This window comes from Phyllostomus hastatus, unplaced genomic scaffold, assembly GCF_019186645.2.
Source record: "Phyllostomus hastatus isolate PE091 unplaced genomic scaffold, TTU_PhHast_1.1 phas_scaffold_1674, whole genome shotgun sequence".
NCBI lineage: Eukaryota > Metazoa > Chordata > Mammalia > Chiroptera > Phyllostomidae > Phyllostomus > Phyllostomus hastatus.
The window spans coordinates 15,815,652-15,832,897 of record NW_025334011.1 but is presented as its reverse complement, the minus strand read 5'-3'; positions in this window follow the sequence as shown (position 1 = coordinate 15,832,897).

The following is a 17,246-nucleotide window of genomic DNA, read 5'->3' as shown; positions in this document are numbered from 1 at the left end:
GCTACTGCCTCGTCTCTCAAGTAGTTAGTGGAGCCCAAGACCCACTGGCCATAGAGAATTTCCAGAGCTCAGCTTTCTAGGATTTGTACTCTGAAAACAATAGACCTTTAAAATTTTTTCTGAATCTGAAATTTACTATAATGTTGTCAATAGTTTTGAATAACTGCATATTCTTCCCTAGAGATTATTGCAAGTCCCTTGCTTCTCCGCCTCACTTCTCAAGAGAAAACTTTTAGAGACTTTTGGAGGAAACTGTGTTTAAAGAAATTGAAGATAAATCAACTTGTAGGTGTATTTCTTACATTTTAAATTAGGGATTGTTATTCAGGAAGCCTCTGTGCTGTACTAGGAAGACACTTGGAGTAGGATCTACCTTCAGATAACTACCACTTAACAAATAACACCCTACCTCTTTGTCTTACAGACCTGGGAAGAGAGCACTAATGTTCAGGGTAATCTAGTTCTGTTGGACACATGAGTACCTGCCAGTTACTTGACTTTGTTGAGCCTCAGTTCCTAATCAGCAAAAAAAAGGGGTAGTCACACCTAATTGCTAGGACTGTAGAAGGGGTAAATCGATAACTGACTGGTAAATGCTCCTGTCAGTGCCAGGTACAAGCTGGGACTATGTCTCAGTTGATTCTATGTCACCCTTCTCATTATGCCACATGTAATGAATTTTAGAAAAAATAGGAGTTGGACATATTGCAAAAGTATCTTTATTGGCACTAATTCATTGGTTATAAGCAATAGAAAGGAGAGACCAGAACTGTTTAACTAAATGTGTTATCTCCTAATCTCAAATGGGAATCATGGCACATATTTGCCAACTAAGCAGGTGCTACAAAAAGCATCATACAAGTCAAGGGATTGAATTTTCATCTTTTTATTTGGGAATTCTGCTTAAATTTTTCTCTTTTCTACTTTTTTTCATTAAAGCCTTAAGAAATCATTTTATTTCTTTCCAGTAATTATCAATATTAATGAATTAATAGCCTGTTTAAAAAAGGAAGTGACCTCATTTATTTAGAGTCAATCGAAAGAATCCGTATTCTTTTTCTTCTTCAGTTATGGGTACTTCTCCTTTCTTCTAATGATGAGTCATATCTGAGGGTGCTGATATACAAAGATTATCAAAATATATTCAAGAAAAGTGTGCACCTTATTTTTTTGGAGTTCCCCCCACCAAAAAAGGAGGCCCATCTGTTCAAAGCACCACTAGTTTTGTAAAAGCTAAGTTACTGTAGGAGAAATGACAGAGCCATGATCAAATGAAAGCTAAGGACCTGTATTCTACTTATTTTTAAATTGGTGCTCTAACTCATTTTACAAGAGGTCCTGATGAACAGATAAAATAACTGCCTTCTTTACCTGGTAGCAATAGGTGTTAATGGGCATTAAACTGATGAATGGGGTGAAAGCCAGAGAAGAAAGAAAGAGTGATAGAGAAAGGAAGAGGATTATAGACAATCTAATATTCCAAATCCCTTCTTTTATAAATGAAGAAATTGAAGGCAAATGAAATAAAGTCACCACACAATAGAGAACCTACCACCCTTGAAAAATCAAGAGTTTTGATTTGTCTGCACATTAAAAGCAAAGAGGAAAAGGGAATCCTTACTCCCTCCTTAAATTGGGTTTAGAACCAGAGTTGTTAAGTCATTCTGTCTCTGTTGATTAGGCTATTGAACTACTAAGGTTGTTTCCTAATTTCTACTAAACATTGTGCTTTGAAAACCCAGTCTGTATCTTTACAGGAAAGTAAAGGTCAAGATCTGCAACCAGCAATAGCCTGAACAGCTTTAGAGCCACAGACAGCTCTTTTGTGTTGGGAAACTATCTTTCTGCAATCTTGTTTACAACGACTTTTGTTAGTTCTCTCATCTGTTGTCTGTTTACTAAGCACTCAAGATATGCATGGGCTTAGTGCTTACAGGCAATATAAAAGTAGAAGGCAAGGTCCTGAAGGAGTTTACAATGTAATTAGGAAATAGATGGGTGGAGAAGTGAAGTGACAGATCTTGTACCCTGCGTATGAGGAGTCAGTGCTGAGGTTCAGGCAAGGGGGTGGCTTCTGTCCACTGTCCTGGACTTAAGCTGAACCAGATGGGGAGCTGCATTCTGGAGAAGGGAGAGCATATGCACACACTTTAAATTAATAATATACAGTATATATGTCAGGATCAGAAAGATAATCTGTTGGGGGAAGCAAGGATTCATGGTGAGGAATAGTTTAAAAAGTATATTTTATGGAGACTTGAATACCAGGATGAAGCCCTTTCTATTTATCTCTTTGAATACAAGAATCCTATTCGCTACAATCCTATGAATAAATAACCTATTTATGGTGGACATTAGAGAAGGTAAATTGCCTTGTGATCCAAGAATATAATGACATGAAACCAAGTAGCCTCATTTCTAAAAAAACACATCTTTTTATGAGCCACTTCTCTGATAAAATTATTTTCCTGAATCTGAAATAGTATAAAAGAATACACTCCCTAGATGGAGGCATAGATACACACACTGTGCCTCCTCCCACTACCAAGATAGGGACAACAATTTAGAAACAGAATAACAACCAGAAATGACAGAAAATTGAACTGTGTGGAAGTCAAACAAACAAGGAGTTAAAATAGACACGTTCATCCAGACCAGTAGGAGGGGCGGAGTCAGGCAGCCAGGTGGAGAGGCAACGAGGCACAAAAAGCGGTGGCTCTGGGTACAAAAAGCATCATGGCATGTGAGACTGCAGCGGCCGGACCCTGGGTGCGCAGGTGGCAGCTAGCAGACCCCAGGTGCAGGGTGGCAACTGGCAGACTCAGCAAGGTTGGAGTGTGAATCAAGGCACTGCGCACGACCCAGGGTCCCAGTGCCAGATAGAGCTTCGGGGCACTAATTGAAAACACCTGTGGGGGTTGAGGTGCCAGGAGAGGCTCCCAGCCTCAAAGAGAGTTCACTGGAGAGACCCACAGCATCCTAGAACATGCACAAACCTACCCACATGGGAATCAGCACCAGAAGGGTCCAGATTGCTTGGGGGAAGAGGCGGAAGGGACTGAAGTCCAACAGAGTGGAGCAAGCACCATTGTTCCCTCTCAGACCCCACACCCACATACAGTGTCATAACCCAGAGACTGTGTTTCCCCACTCTGGTGAACACCTAAGGCTCCACCCCTCATACACAACAGGCACAGCAAGACAAAAAAAAAATGGCCCAAATAGAAGAAAAGATCAAAGCTCCACAACAAATACAACTAAGCAACCAAGAGATAACCACCCTATCAGATGCATAATTCAAAGCACTGGGGATCAGGATGCTCACAAAATTGGTTGAATTTGGTCGCAAATTAGATGAAAAAATGAAGGCAAAACTGAGTGAAATGAAGGAAAATTCAAAGGGACCCAAGAAGGACAAGAGGAAGAGCAAGAAATTGAAAACTTATTTGAACAAATAATGAAGGAAAACTTCCCTAATCTGGCAAAGGAAATAGACTGCCAGGAAGTCCAGGAAGCTCAGAGAGAACCAAAGAAGTTGGACCCAAGAAGGAGCACACCAAGGCATATCATAATTACATTAGTCAAGGTAAAAATGAAGGAGAGAATCCTAGAAGCAGCAAGAAATAAAGAGACAGTAACCTACAATGGAATACCCATAAGACTGTCAGCTGATTTCTCAAAAGAGACCTTACAGGCAAGAAGGGGCTGGAAAGAAGTATTCCAAGTCATGAAAGGTAAGGACCTACATCCAAGATTGCTCTATCCAGCAAAGCTTTCATTTAGAATGGAAGGGCAGATAAAGTGCTTCTCAGATAAGGTCAAGTTCAAGGAGTTCATCATCACCAAGCCCTTATTTTATGAAATGTTAAAGGGACCTATCTAAGAAAAAGAAAATAAAAAACATGTATAGTACAATAATAGCAAACTTACTATTATTAACAACCACCCCTAAAACAAAAACCAAAAGAAACTAAGCAAACAACTAGAACAGGAACAGAACCACAGAAATGGAGATCACATGGAGGGTTAGCAACAGGGGAGTGGGAGGAGGAGAGAAGAGGAAAAGGTACAGAGAATAAGTAGCATAGATGGTAGATAGAAAATAGACAGGGGGAGGGCAAGAATAGTATGAGAGGTGTAGAAGCTAAAGAACTTATGACACATGGAGATGAATTAAAGGAGGGGAATGTAGGTGGGAGAGGTTGTGCAGAGTGGGGAAGCATGAAGGGGCGTAATGGGACAACTGTAATAGCATAATCAATAAAATATATTTAAAAAAAATACACTCCAAACCACAACATTGAAACAAATGTAGTTTGGCTTTCTAAGTATTTACTGTTATTTCATTGACAAAATTGTCTTGGCAAATACACATTCAGAAGTGTACACGAAAAATGAAAGAAACTAAAAATGTAATGGATATGACAGAACCACAGGGAAATAGACAGGAAACTTGAGTGCCTAATAAACATGTCAGTATTCTGTGTGACTGAAGTAGAAGGAGGTGCCTATTTCTTAGTGACCTCTTAAAGTCCCAGGTGAGACCTGAGAGAAAGGAAGGTGATGCAGGCTGATGAAGGGAGAGCAAGTAAAAGAAATAAATTTGAATATGTTCATGGCCTAGTTGAAGTTGAGAACCCACTGGGATAAGGGATGGTCCACATGAGATATGTTTATTTGGCAGATAACAAAGGTCAGGGAATCAAGTTCCATCATTGTTCTTGGAGTCCCTCATGCTGGGATAAGAAGGAGCATGGCCCAACCAATGGTTGAAGGAGCCTTTGGTGTCAGAATATGAGTTATCATGACACCCTATCGTTCCCTATTGTTCACTGTCAAGCTGGGCATCCCTATTGCCTCCTATGAATGGACCAGAAGAGTCTGTTTGGGGGTTGTGGCAGGGTCATATTCTGCCGAGCCTGAAATTCCTGAGGTGGCACATGGAGCTCAGGGACAGGGAGTGAGGGGATGAAGAGAGGACAAACCCACTTAAGCAGCCAAATTAAACTGAATCAGCACTGCAGGGCAACAGGATCAGTGATGTCAGCTTAACTTCACTGGGTTTATATGTCATTTGAGAACCACCTGTGATCAATTTTCCCTGAGGACATAAGCACTCTGATAGCTTCATTTTCATCTCACCTATGTAAGCTGATGAACTAGCAAGCCTCAGGAATCCCTTTATGGCTTTCTCTCCTTAATCATCTTGGGCTACTTTCTCAGCACTCTAGTCATAGTTAGAAATAGGCAGCACCTTCAGGAACTCCAAGAGTTCAAGGGTTTGCCTGTCTAAGACAGCCTTTTTAATTTTTACTTTTAATTTTTAATTTTTTTGGCTTTTTTGGAATTTTTTATACTTTTAAAGATTGTATTAATTTATTTCTAGAGAGAGGGGAAGGGAGGGAGAAAGAGAGAGAGAGAAAGACCAATGAATGGTTGCCTCACACACAACCCCCACTGGGGACCTGGCCCACAACCCAGGCATGTGCCCTATCTGGGAATCAAACTGGCCACCCCTGGTTCACAGGCCAGTGCTCAATCCACTGAGCCACATCAGCCAGGGCAATATTTTTTATTTTTAAATAAAGAACAAACTGACAGTGACCAGAGGGGAGGAGGGAGCAGATAACAGGGGAAAGAAGGGGAAGGGTCAAGTTGAGGAATTTGTATAAAGAACCCATGGACAAAGAACAACAGTGGGGGGTGGGGATTGATTGTCAGGGGGAGGGGAGGGCAATGCAGAGTAATGGGGGGGAAATGGGGACAACTATAATTGAACAATAAAAATCATTTTTAATTACATTTGATGTACAATATTATAATAGTTTCAGATGTACAAACCTGTGATGAGACATTTACATAACTTAGGAAGTGACCACTTCAGTAAATCTAGTACCCATGTGACACCACACACACTTGTTATATTATTGAATATATCCCTTATGCTGTATACTTCACATCACCATGACTATTCTGTAACTACTAGTTTGTACTTCTAAAGTCCTTTACCTTTTGCATCTAGCCCCCCAAACTGCCTCCCATCATGTTGCACGTGGGTCACCGGCCAGCAGTGACCATGGAACACTGTGGATGGCTCGACGATAAACACGCGAGAAATAACAACACATGCACAGAGACAGACTAGTTTCTGTGGGGAAGTAGGGACAGAATGGCCACCCCCCCTAGTGGGGAGCGCGCTGATTTACCGTCCATACCTGCTTTTATTAGGCTCATTTTGCATAATAATTCAGGTAAAGTACAGTACTCATTAGGGGAAGTAAGGAATTATAGAAAACAAAGAACTCTGCCGGTCTATTGAGTTGGGGGTCAAAGAGCTGTAAGACTGAGGAACAAAAATAACTTCCTCCTAAGACCCTTCTCATTCAACTGAGAGCATTCTAAACAAAGGAGGTTTCACAGTAATTTACATGTTCTTTCTTAGGCCTGATCACCCAGGGAATCCGCACTTCTCAGTACCGAGCTGCACCACCCTGTCATTGTTTCAGGCTTAGGTGGAGCAAGGGAACTAGGTAACCAAGAGATAAGGAGATTTTCTCCCAGACGCTGAGAACTCAGGCTATGTCAAAGCCGAGGAGCGAGGGTCCATCACCCCCCTTTGCTGCAGCCCCCCCCCCAAGTCCTTCTTTTGGGGGGCCTCCCAAAAGTGATCGTGCCTGGCTTAGGTCGTTCCCCCCGTGGGGAATCTTACCCGTCTTTGGCTAACCGACCAAGCTTTTGGGGGTTCAGTTATGAATAAAGCAGTAGAAGCAGCATTCCTGCCAGGGAGACAAGCTTTTATCTCCTTGCTGGCTCACGGTTCCAAGGGCGTTCCCTTAGCCTTAGCTAGGCGGGGGTTTCAGCCTCTGATACCAGTCAGGGCGGTTCCCAACACCATCGGGCAATTATCAAAATGTTCTCTGTATCTATGAGTCTTTTCCATCTACTTGTTTGTTCATTTTGTTTTTTCAGATTCCACATATAAATGAAATTATATGGCATTTATCTTCCTCTGTCTGACTTATTTCACTTAACACAATACCTTCTAGCTTCATCCATGTTGTAGATAGCAAGATTTCATTCTTTTTTACAGCATATTTTATTGATTATGCTATTACAGTTGTCCCATTTGTTTCTCCCCTTTGTTCCCCTTCATCCTGCACCCCCCTCCCACTAGCATTCCCTGCCCCTTAGTTCATGTCTATGGATCTTACATGTAAGTTCTTTGGCTACTCCATTTCCTATACTATTCTTACCTTCCCTGTCTATTTTGTAACTAGCACTTATGCTACTTATTCCCTGTACCTTTTCCCCATTCTCCTCCCTCTGCCTCCCCACTGATAACCCTCCATATGATGTCTGTTTCTGTGAATCTGTTCCTGTTCTAGTTGTTTACTTAGTTCACTTTTGTTTTTGTTTTTTTTAGATTCCCTCGTTGATAGTTTTGAGTTTGTTGTCATTTTACTGTTCATAGTTTTTGATCTTCTTCTTTTTCTTAGTTAAATTCCTTTAACATTTCATATAATAAGGACTTGGTGATGATGAACTCCTTTAACTTGACCTTATCTGGGAAGCACTTTATCTGCCCTTCCATTCTAAATGATAGCTTTGCTGGATAAAGTAATCTTGGATGTAGGTCCTTGCTTGTCATCACTTCAAATACTTCCTTCCAACCCCCTCTTGCCTGTAAGGTTTCTTTTGAGAAATCAGCTGATAGTCTAATGGGAACTCCTTTGTAGGTAATTCTCTTCTTTTCTCTTGCTGCTTTTAAGATTCTCTCCTTATCTTTAATGTTGGGTGACTTCATTATGATGTGCCTTGGTGTGTTCCTCCTTGGGTCCAATTTCTTTGGGACTCCTTGGGCATCCTGGACTTCCTGGAAGTCTATTTCTTTTCCATATTGGGGAAGTTTTCCTTCATGATTTGTTCAAATAAGTTTTCAGTTTCTTACTCTTCCTTTTCTCTGTCTGGAACCCCTATGATTCAGATGTTGGAGCACTTAAAGTTGTCCCAAAGGTTCCTAAGCCTCTCCTCATTTTTTTTTTTTGAATTTCTATTTCTTCTTTCTGTTCCAGTTGGATGTTTATTTCTTCCTTTTGTTCCAAATTGTTGATTGGAGTTTCTGTTTCCTTTCCTTCACTATTGGTTCCCTCTATATATTGCTTTATTTCACTTTGTGTGGCCTTCATTTCTTCATTTTGTGACCAATCTCAATCAATTCTGTGAGCACCCTGATTACCAGTGTTTTGAACTATGCTTCAGATACATTTTCTATCTCCTCATTGCTTAGCTCTTTTTCTGGAGTTTTGATATGTTCTTTTATTTGGGCCATATTTCTTTGTCTTGGTGCACCTGTTATGTTGTAAGGGAGTGGAGCCTTAGGAACTCACCAAGATGGGGCAATCCTCTTTGATGCATTGTGGCGCTCTCTGTTGGGGGGGTGTCAGAGAGGGAAGAATGCCACTCACTTGCTCCATGCTAGCCCCACTTTCCAACGAACTCTCCTATGAGATTGGGAGTTTCTCCTGCCTTTGCAACTCCCACAGTATTTTACAGTTAGAGGTTTTGAATCTTCAGTTTCCCAGCCAGCCAGCCACTCTTCACCCACCCACACAGTCCACCACCTTGCCTGCCTGCCCAGCTTCCCATCTCCGCCCCTCCTAACATCCTGGGTGAATGTTTCTTTAACTCCTTGATTGTCAGAGTTCCATGCAGTTTGATATTCTTGCAGTTCTGGTAATTTATTGTTTTTAATTGTTTTGTTATCCTTCTTTTGGTTGTGCAAGGAAGTGAAGCATTTCTTCCTATGCCTCCATCTGGGCTGGCCCTCCAGATTAGGGGAATTTCAGTCATTATTTCTTCAAATAGGTTCTTGATCCCTTGCTGGCACTCTTCTCCTTCTGGTATTCCCATGATATGGATGTGTTACATTTCATATTGTCCAAAATGTTTCTTAAGTTCTCCTCATTTTTTAAAAAATTCTTTTTTATTTTTATTTTTCTGCCTGAGTGTATTTTCTTCCTTGTTTTCCAAATCACTGATTCAATTCTCTGCTTCATATAACCTACTGTTTATTCCTTTCAGTATATTATTTATTTCAGACATTGCATTCTTTATTTATAACTTGTCATTTTTATGGTTTCTATGTCTTTTTTCATACTGTTGAGTATCCTTATAATCATTACTCTAAACTCTATATGATAAATTGCTTGCCTCCTCTTCATCTAGCTCTTCTTCTGGAGAATTCTCTTGTTCTTTCATTTGTGATCTGTTTCTTTGTCTTCTCATTTTGGCTGCTTCTTTGAATTTGTTTCTGCATATTTGGTAGATATACAAAGATTCTTGTGTAGGCTTTTGTCAGATGCTGCTTGTGACTGGACCTGGTCAACAGAGCTCTCAGTGATCCACAGCATGTAGCTCCCTCTGCTGGGCCTGTTTGTGTGCAGGGAGAACCTGGCTGTGCACCAGCATCATTATTTATCAGCACAGGGCCTAGGGAAGGTCAGCTGAAGTCCACTAGAGCTCCCAGAGATCTCCTTTAGTTGTGAAAGTAATCCATGATATAGCCTCAAGCTGTAATCAGCCCTCTGGCTTAAGTGCCCCAGTGTGGGGCAGAGTGATTCCTGGGGGTGGGTCCATTGCTTCCCCTCAGGCTGATGCCATTCAGAGAGGAGTGTTCTGCCTGAGAAAGTGGCTCCTGCACTATGAGAAATGACTCAGCACAGGGATCCTGGCTGCTGTTCCTTTAGTTCTCTCCCCAAAGCTACCAACCCCAGACTATCCTCAAATGTGTCTAGTCCACTCTGCCCTCCCTCTGCTGGAGCCCAGGGTAAGTGGCTGCAAATAAAATTTTGTGCATTGGCCCTTTAAGAGGCTCTCTGAGTCTCCAGCCTTCCCTCCCTGACAAATAGAAACCTCACTGTTTTTCACAGCTGAATGTTATCTGGGTTCCTTTCTGCCTCTGGTGCTGTAGGTTGGAGAGCCCAACTCAGAGGGTTTAGACCCCAAACTTCTAGTTGGAACCAACTCCTCCCCAACCCCCCAGCTGCTGAAATATCCCCCCAGAACTTGGGCTACTGCCCATGGAATCCCAGCCATGCTTCTCTTGCCTCCTCCATACTCCCTTCCAGTCTCATTGTAGTGACATGGTTTCTTCTGTCTATGGTTATAAGGCTTCTCTCCAGCTAGTGTTCAGTTGGTTATTCAGGATCATTTCTCTACAATTCAGTTGTAATTCTAGATTGGTCCTGGGAGGAAGTTAGTACAGCTTCTACTTACTCTTCCACCATCTTGGATTTCCATATCATTCATTTCTGACTGGTCCTTTTTTATGTTTTTTATCTCCATTTTTATGTTTCCTATCTTTTTGTTGAAGTTCTCACTGAGATCATTTACTATCCTTATACTCTGTGTTTTCAACTCTGCATCTGGTTAATTGCTTGTCTCCATTTTATTTAGTTATTTTTCTAGAGTTTTGCTCTGTTTTTTTCCTTGGGACATGTTTGTCTCCTCATTTCAGCTGAGTCCTTGTGACTTTTTTTTTTTTATTTATTAGGTAAAGCTGCTACATCTCCCATGCTTGGTAGTGTCCTTATGTAAAACGTATCTTTCAGGACTCAATGACACAGACTCTCTCGTCACCTGAGCTAAGTGCTCCAAGTGTTTCCCTCTTTGTGTGGTCTGTATGCACCTTCCAGTTGTAGCTGAGCCTTTGTTGCTATTGGTACATCAGTGGGTGGGATTTACCCCCAGGCCAGTTGGCTATAAGACTGGCCACAACCACTGTGGAAGATATGCTGTGCAAGGGCTAACCCCATGGAGCAGAACTCACTTAAGTGGGGCTCAGGTACCTGCTGAGCCTGCCTTTAAGCTGGTTACTTATAAAGGTGGTTGGGTGGTACTTCAGCATGATCTGAAGCTGGCTACCTAGGGCACTGTCTCTAAGGCCTTTTGGAAGGTACAGGCCAAGGTCAACAGCCACCTGTGCCTTGCCCAAAGCCACCTGGCATGAGTTACAAAGTGATCTGCTTATGGCTACTACTCATGCTGGGCTTGGCTGGACGTGCTGAGAAGATGCCAGGCAATGAACCAAGGTCACTGCCTCTATTGCTGGGTCTGTGGCCACTTAGCAAAAGATACAGAGCATGCAGAAGCTGCTTGCTTGAGAGATTTTAAAAGGCAGAAGTATGACAGCTTTTATCCTTTTTTTTAAAGAAATGCTGGATAGGGGTGGTTCTTCTAAGTACTTGGATCTCAGCCCCATCCCCATAGGCATTCAGCACAACAAAGAAATGGTCCTGAGTTTCAAATCCCTCCTGCTTCATCCATCCAGTGGATGGGGGCACACACCAAGTTTTAACAACTGTTCCAGTTCATGAGTAGTTTTGGGGAATCCCTAGAGGGAAAGTGAGGACTGGCAGTGACAAAACCAGTTCTCTTTGGGCTAACCTAGTAATGACTATGCTGTATCCCTAACCAATCCTGGCCTAGAAAAAGCCTCCTGTTTAAAAGTCTTTCCTGGCACCTAAGCCACAGATTCATGACTACTAAAGCTAAACATGGCCTTAATGATCTTTTAGCTGCCATATCATATCTGGGTTAGGGGTGTGGGTATGTGGAAGTGTGAGGGATGGGGAGTAGGTATGGCTGATAATAGATAACAGACTTTATGCTGATTTTAGGACTCAGAACAATCTCACTGCTAATCACCATTTCACATCTGGACTGTCAGGGTTGCTGGGTTCTCAACTGGAATCCTAAAATTCCCCTATTTAGCAGTTTGCCTTTCTCCCAGGACAGGGACAATATATGAAAGTTGAGGAGGAGCTTGAGATTAAGTTTATAAGTCTAAACTGAAGAGCCTTTTGAAGGTGTTGCTATGGAAACCAAAGATCTTTCTGAGTTTCACTCAAAGACTGATAAAAGTTTCTGAGCATAGTTGAACATGACACCACCTGGGGGCAGTATGACTGTGTCCATTACTCATCATTTCAGTCTTCACCAAAGTCAGATCCAAACCACGCAACATTTTCTCTCCTTGTGCAGGAGCTTCATGGAAGCATTTAAATTTTAAAGTTCTAAGAATGTTCCCAAATCATGAAAGCATCATTAAAAGTAGGTTAGAGTTTGTCCCTTATAACCAAAACCAAATTCAGTTTTATTGGGAATATGTGGCCATTTTTCACTGGTTTCACCATCTGAAATAAGAAAACATTATTTTAAATTATATAATTCCCTTACTCTGAGCTGTCAAACAAAACACTTGCTTTTCATTTGTCTTGTAAAGCTTTGCCTCCAATCCATGTTATTAAAATTTAAAAGTATACAAAAGTGGCCTGGTATACCAGAGACAGATTCACTTTCAGATTATTATTTGTGTTCATCTCTGGCTGTGTGTCAAGCAGTACCCTGGGAATGAGGTGGCTCCTACCCTCAGGGAGCTTACAGTCACTTAAGGGTCAGATAAAATAACAGAAGAGCCAGTACCCTGGCACTCTTCAGCTTTTAGTGAAAAACTAGTTAATTTACAAAATGGAAAGAAGAAACACGATAAACTCATTTCTGAAACCATCACAGTTTAGGGAACCTAATATCTTCATAATCTCAGATTATGGGGTAATACCTTTGTAGTAAATTCTCTACTTTATCAAATCCATTATAGTCAATTATGGCACATGTGTGAGTGTGTGTGCATGTTTATGTATGTATTTAACAAAATTGGGCTAAATGGCTTCTTAATTCTTAAAAGAGCATTTTTCCCTTTTCCTAAAATTTTCAATAGTTCCTAAGTAAGGTTTTCTCAGGGAAATTTTGCAAATATATGATACACAGGAGTAGGTACAGGTTGAAATGGCAATCCAGGAACTTCCTCATAAAAGTATTGAGAAGTTTGGAAGAACATGGAGTTTCAGATTGAAACAAATACAATAAGGACTATGTTATTAACAAGGTGCTGCCTTCTTGCCTGATGTGCCTAACCTCTAATTAGTTAAAAAGCAAAAGTGAGCCTTGATTTTTTTGGCAAGGTAAAATGTAAGGTTGAATGTGCTCAGCACAGAATAGAGAATTATAAATTCTGACTCCTGGTCCCAGGTCTATTACTGACTTTGGAAAAGTCTTCTAACCTTTTGTTTCTTATTTCTCTGGAGTAAACTGGAAGTAATAACATGGCCCATCTCATCGGAGGCTGTGATGAATGTTACAAATGATGGGAATCTTTTTTTATTGCAATGCAAGGTTCATGCGAACCCCTAGCAAAGGGGCATGTGTCCTATTTCACAGAGGAGACCTCTGCCTCCCTCTTTAATCCATGTTCATCCCCTGAATATGTTCAGAAGCTCCCAGAATGTCACCTCGCCCTCTTTACCTCTGTGTGAAGCAGATTAGGTCATATCAAAGACTTGAAAGTGCCTTATCTTATGTTTGTCAGGAGCAAGAACTAATAAAGTCAAATGATTGCAGTTGTGTTTGCTCCCCTTCTTGCCTCAGGGTGACAGGGAAGGTTTTGGGTTTGAGGGGCATAGGGGAAAGTGGCTGTACTATGTAGGAGGTAGACAGTGTACAAGAGAACAAGAACATTGATTGGAGCAGACCTCTTGAGGTGGGTTTCTCCTCACTAAACAGTAACATAAAAACAGGAACCCACTTTCTTTTTCACTGTATACCCTACAATTGGCACAGTTCCTGACACAAAGTAGCCCTACAATGAATGTTTGTGGATGGAATGGTAGAGAAATAAATCAACTGAAATTGTTAATAGTCACACTAACATGCTTAGAAGCTGTTAATGTTAACACGCTTAACATTTTCCATAAAGATCTAAATAATAATCATTAAATAATTGGAAAAAAATCTAGTCAATTACATCTCAATTTGCACATAAAATTAAAATTTAATACACTCAAAAACAAAATTTTAAATTTCATCTTTGTTGTTCTGGAAGTTTTTTTAGCAGTCAAATTTTTCTATATGCCTGCACATCCAAAGTACAAAAGGATGAAGAGAGACACCTGTTTACCCACTTATATTGTGGAGTTTCCAACCAAATCTAAATAGTTCACAGGGGAAAGTGTAATTTCAGTCAGATGGATTTTATTCTTGTTTACTCCAAAACATCCAAAGCATTTTAAAATGTAAAGGTATAAAGAGTAGATACAGAAGCTTTCAAAACCTGCTGTTATTTCTTAGAATCCCTGTATAACTTGAGAATTGAAAATAGCATCGTTGAGTGGCCTAAGCTTTTTCAATTTAGAGATGAATCCCAAGTCTGAACTACAGGTGATTTGCCCTGGGGTTTCAGTGGTTTGTTCTTCCAATGCTCTGTTAGGAAGAAGCAGCCACATATCAGGACTCTCTCTACCAACTTACAGAAAGTTCCATCATGAAAGGAAAAAGAACTTGGTAATATTTAGGGAGAAGAGTTATATTGTCTCAGATCACCCTTCTGTCCCCAAAAACCTATTGTCAAAGGGAAAATAGATTATTGCTTGAAAGAAAATGTAGGTTTGAAGTAATTTTCAAAAGAAATCACTTGCCTTTTTTTAATGACTTGGATCCATATTCAATAAAAAAACTTTGCTAATCATTTTTCCTAATTACTTTGGCTGGCTCCTATTTGATAAAAAAAATATATATTACGAAAACTGCAGTGAAGTGTAAGTTGTTCTCCCATGTAATTAGTTTGTTCCAGGAGCTCATTTTTATTACAAAAATAATTTGTGGTAGGTAGTTATAAGGGAGAGGCTCAAGCTGGATAATATTTGCTATATGAAATCTTCTCTACCATGACAATTCATTTTATTTCTCAGCAGTCCAACATATCTTTTACATCTAACCCCAGATATATGGAGTTCACGGTGTGAACTGAAAGCATTGCCATGGTATCCTGGAGGGCTTCAGGCATCAGTGGCCATGGGTTTTCTTCCAGAGAACCTGTTTCTGGGACCCTATTTCTCTTTCCTGCCTCTCTTCCCCTAGTGGGCGATGACATGGGCAATCGAGGGACTGGTGAGGATGGAAGGAGGGGAAGCCTTGCCTATACCTGGAGTGACCAACCTTTTCTGACACTGGCTGGTTTGGTTCATGATTCCCTGAAGGCACGAAGAAGGAGGGGAGAGGGTGGTGCTTTCATTTTATTTTAGAACCAATCTCTGGCTGGTGCTCTGGACCCTGTCCATACCAACCCAACCCAGGAACTTTCAACTCTTTCAGTTTTATCCTCTATTTAGCTCTTTCTCCTTTGCCTTCAAACATGAGGAAGCTCATTTGTATTTTAAAAAGAAGACTAAAGCTTACCAATGTCTTCAAACAAATGTCCTTTCACTGGTGCTCTTCTTCCTTTGTGATCCACTTCCTAACTTTCATGTATAACACTTTGTAGTCTGGCCCTATCCTGAAACACCTTTATTTTTAAAATGTTAATTCAATAACATCAGACCTCAATACAGAAAAGAACCCCAAGAGATGACCTGATGTTAATCCATAACTCCAAGCATCAGTGGCCACACATTTTTTCCCAGAGAACCTATTTCCATGACTCCATTCCTCTTTCTTACATCTCTCTTCCTCTCAGTGCCAATCTGATGACATAGCAGACAGGTGGAAGGAGAGCCAAGTGATGCCCTTGAGGTAATCCCTCATTGTTGTATATTTTTAATTTTTTATTCTTACCCAAGTATTTTTTTTAATTGCTTTTTACAGAGAGAGGAACATCAAAGCAAGAGAGAAGCATCAATTGGTTGCCTCCTGAACATACCTGTACTCAGGATCGGATGCGCCTGGACCATGGGTCTTACATATCTATCTGGCCAGCGCAAAACCACACAACCCAGGCATGTGCCCTGACTTGGAATGGAATGCACAATCTTTCAGTTATGGGACAATGCTCCAACCACCTGAGCCACACCAGCCAGGGCTGAATTCCCCAATTTTTAGACAAGGCACTGAGGTCAATAGAGGAGACCATGCCTGAGAATAAACCTTGCCAAGTTTTCTCATACTCTTCAGTCTTTCAACTATATATGATATATTTGAAAAGCCAGTAGGATTCCATGACCTTATGTTCTCAATATAATTCTGAACAATATGGAAGAATTGGTTAGGAAGCTGGATTGTTATAAAAGATCTCAATGATTCTGTAGATCAACAAAAAAACTATCATAAGTAAAGGGTCTTCACATTATACTGAAAATCCTTTTATTCTATAAATAAAAACACAAACATGGTTCTAATAGAAAACAGTTACTATTTAAAAACAATTTGGGAGTTCAAGATTTAATGTTTCACTGGGTTTTTTAATTTAGACTCTGGAAATATGTCCAAGAGAAAAAAGGAGACATTGACTAAGTTATAGTGTAACAGGCAATATAGTTAGGTGTGTATTCAAATATGTAAAATTGAATCTCTCTCAGTTGGGTTGTTTTATATTCACATTTCTGAGAATGAGTCTATCACTAAAATTGCCATACATATTTTCTTTTTTTCCCATTTTTCTTCCGGCCACTAATATTAAACAATGTTACAAATCAATGCATTGCATGTTAAAATAAGGATACAGATAAAGTGGGTCACATGGTTGAATGTGTATCTGGTAGTATTTGCTTTGTTTAGTCAGTTGATTTGAACAGTAAGATTCAAATGAGAAAAATGAAGGCTGTGCATTTGCTCTGGGGAGAGTTCCCAACTGCAACAAACAGACGCTGACCTGGGCTCAGACACTGTGGCCCCACAGAGTTTGAACAGCTAAGGCCAGGTGGGCTCTGACAATGAAAAAACTGGAGCAATGACCAGGGTAAGGCCACTGACATCCCTTGCCACCCCTACTATGTCAACTGTCCTGTTGTCTTTGAGTCTTTCCCTTGGGTTTTAGAGAGGAGCCCAAGTCACTTGCCTGGACCCTAGCTTCCAGGACTGCTGAAAAGTGATGGGTGGAAGTAGAGGAAAAGAACTGAAGAAGGTCTGACGCTTTCAGCTCCTTTAGATTGGAGGACAAGTGGACAGGTTTTTTCAACAAACCTGTACACTAGAATTTCCCGTCAAGGGGCAGGGGTCTTGAATTTTGAACAGCAACTCCCACCACTCCCCTTCCCCATATTCAATATAGATGGAAAATATATTAGAAGACTCTGGCTAATAAAAATTCCATGTGCACTCTGCTGATTAATTAAGATTGCCCTGGTGCTCATAATACTGTTGTAAAGCATGGTTAATATATTGCAATAATTTCTAGCATTGTGTACCTTTTTAATCCA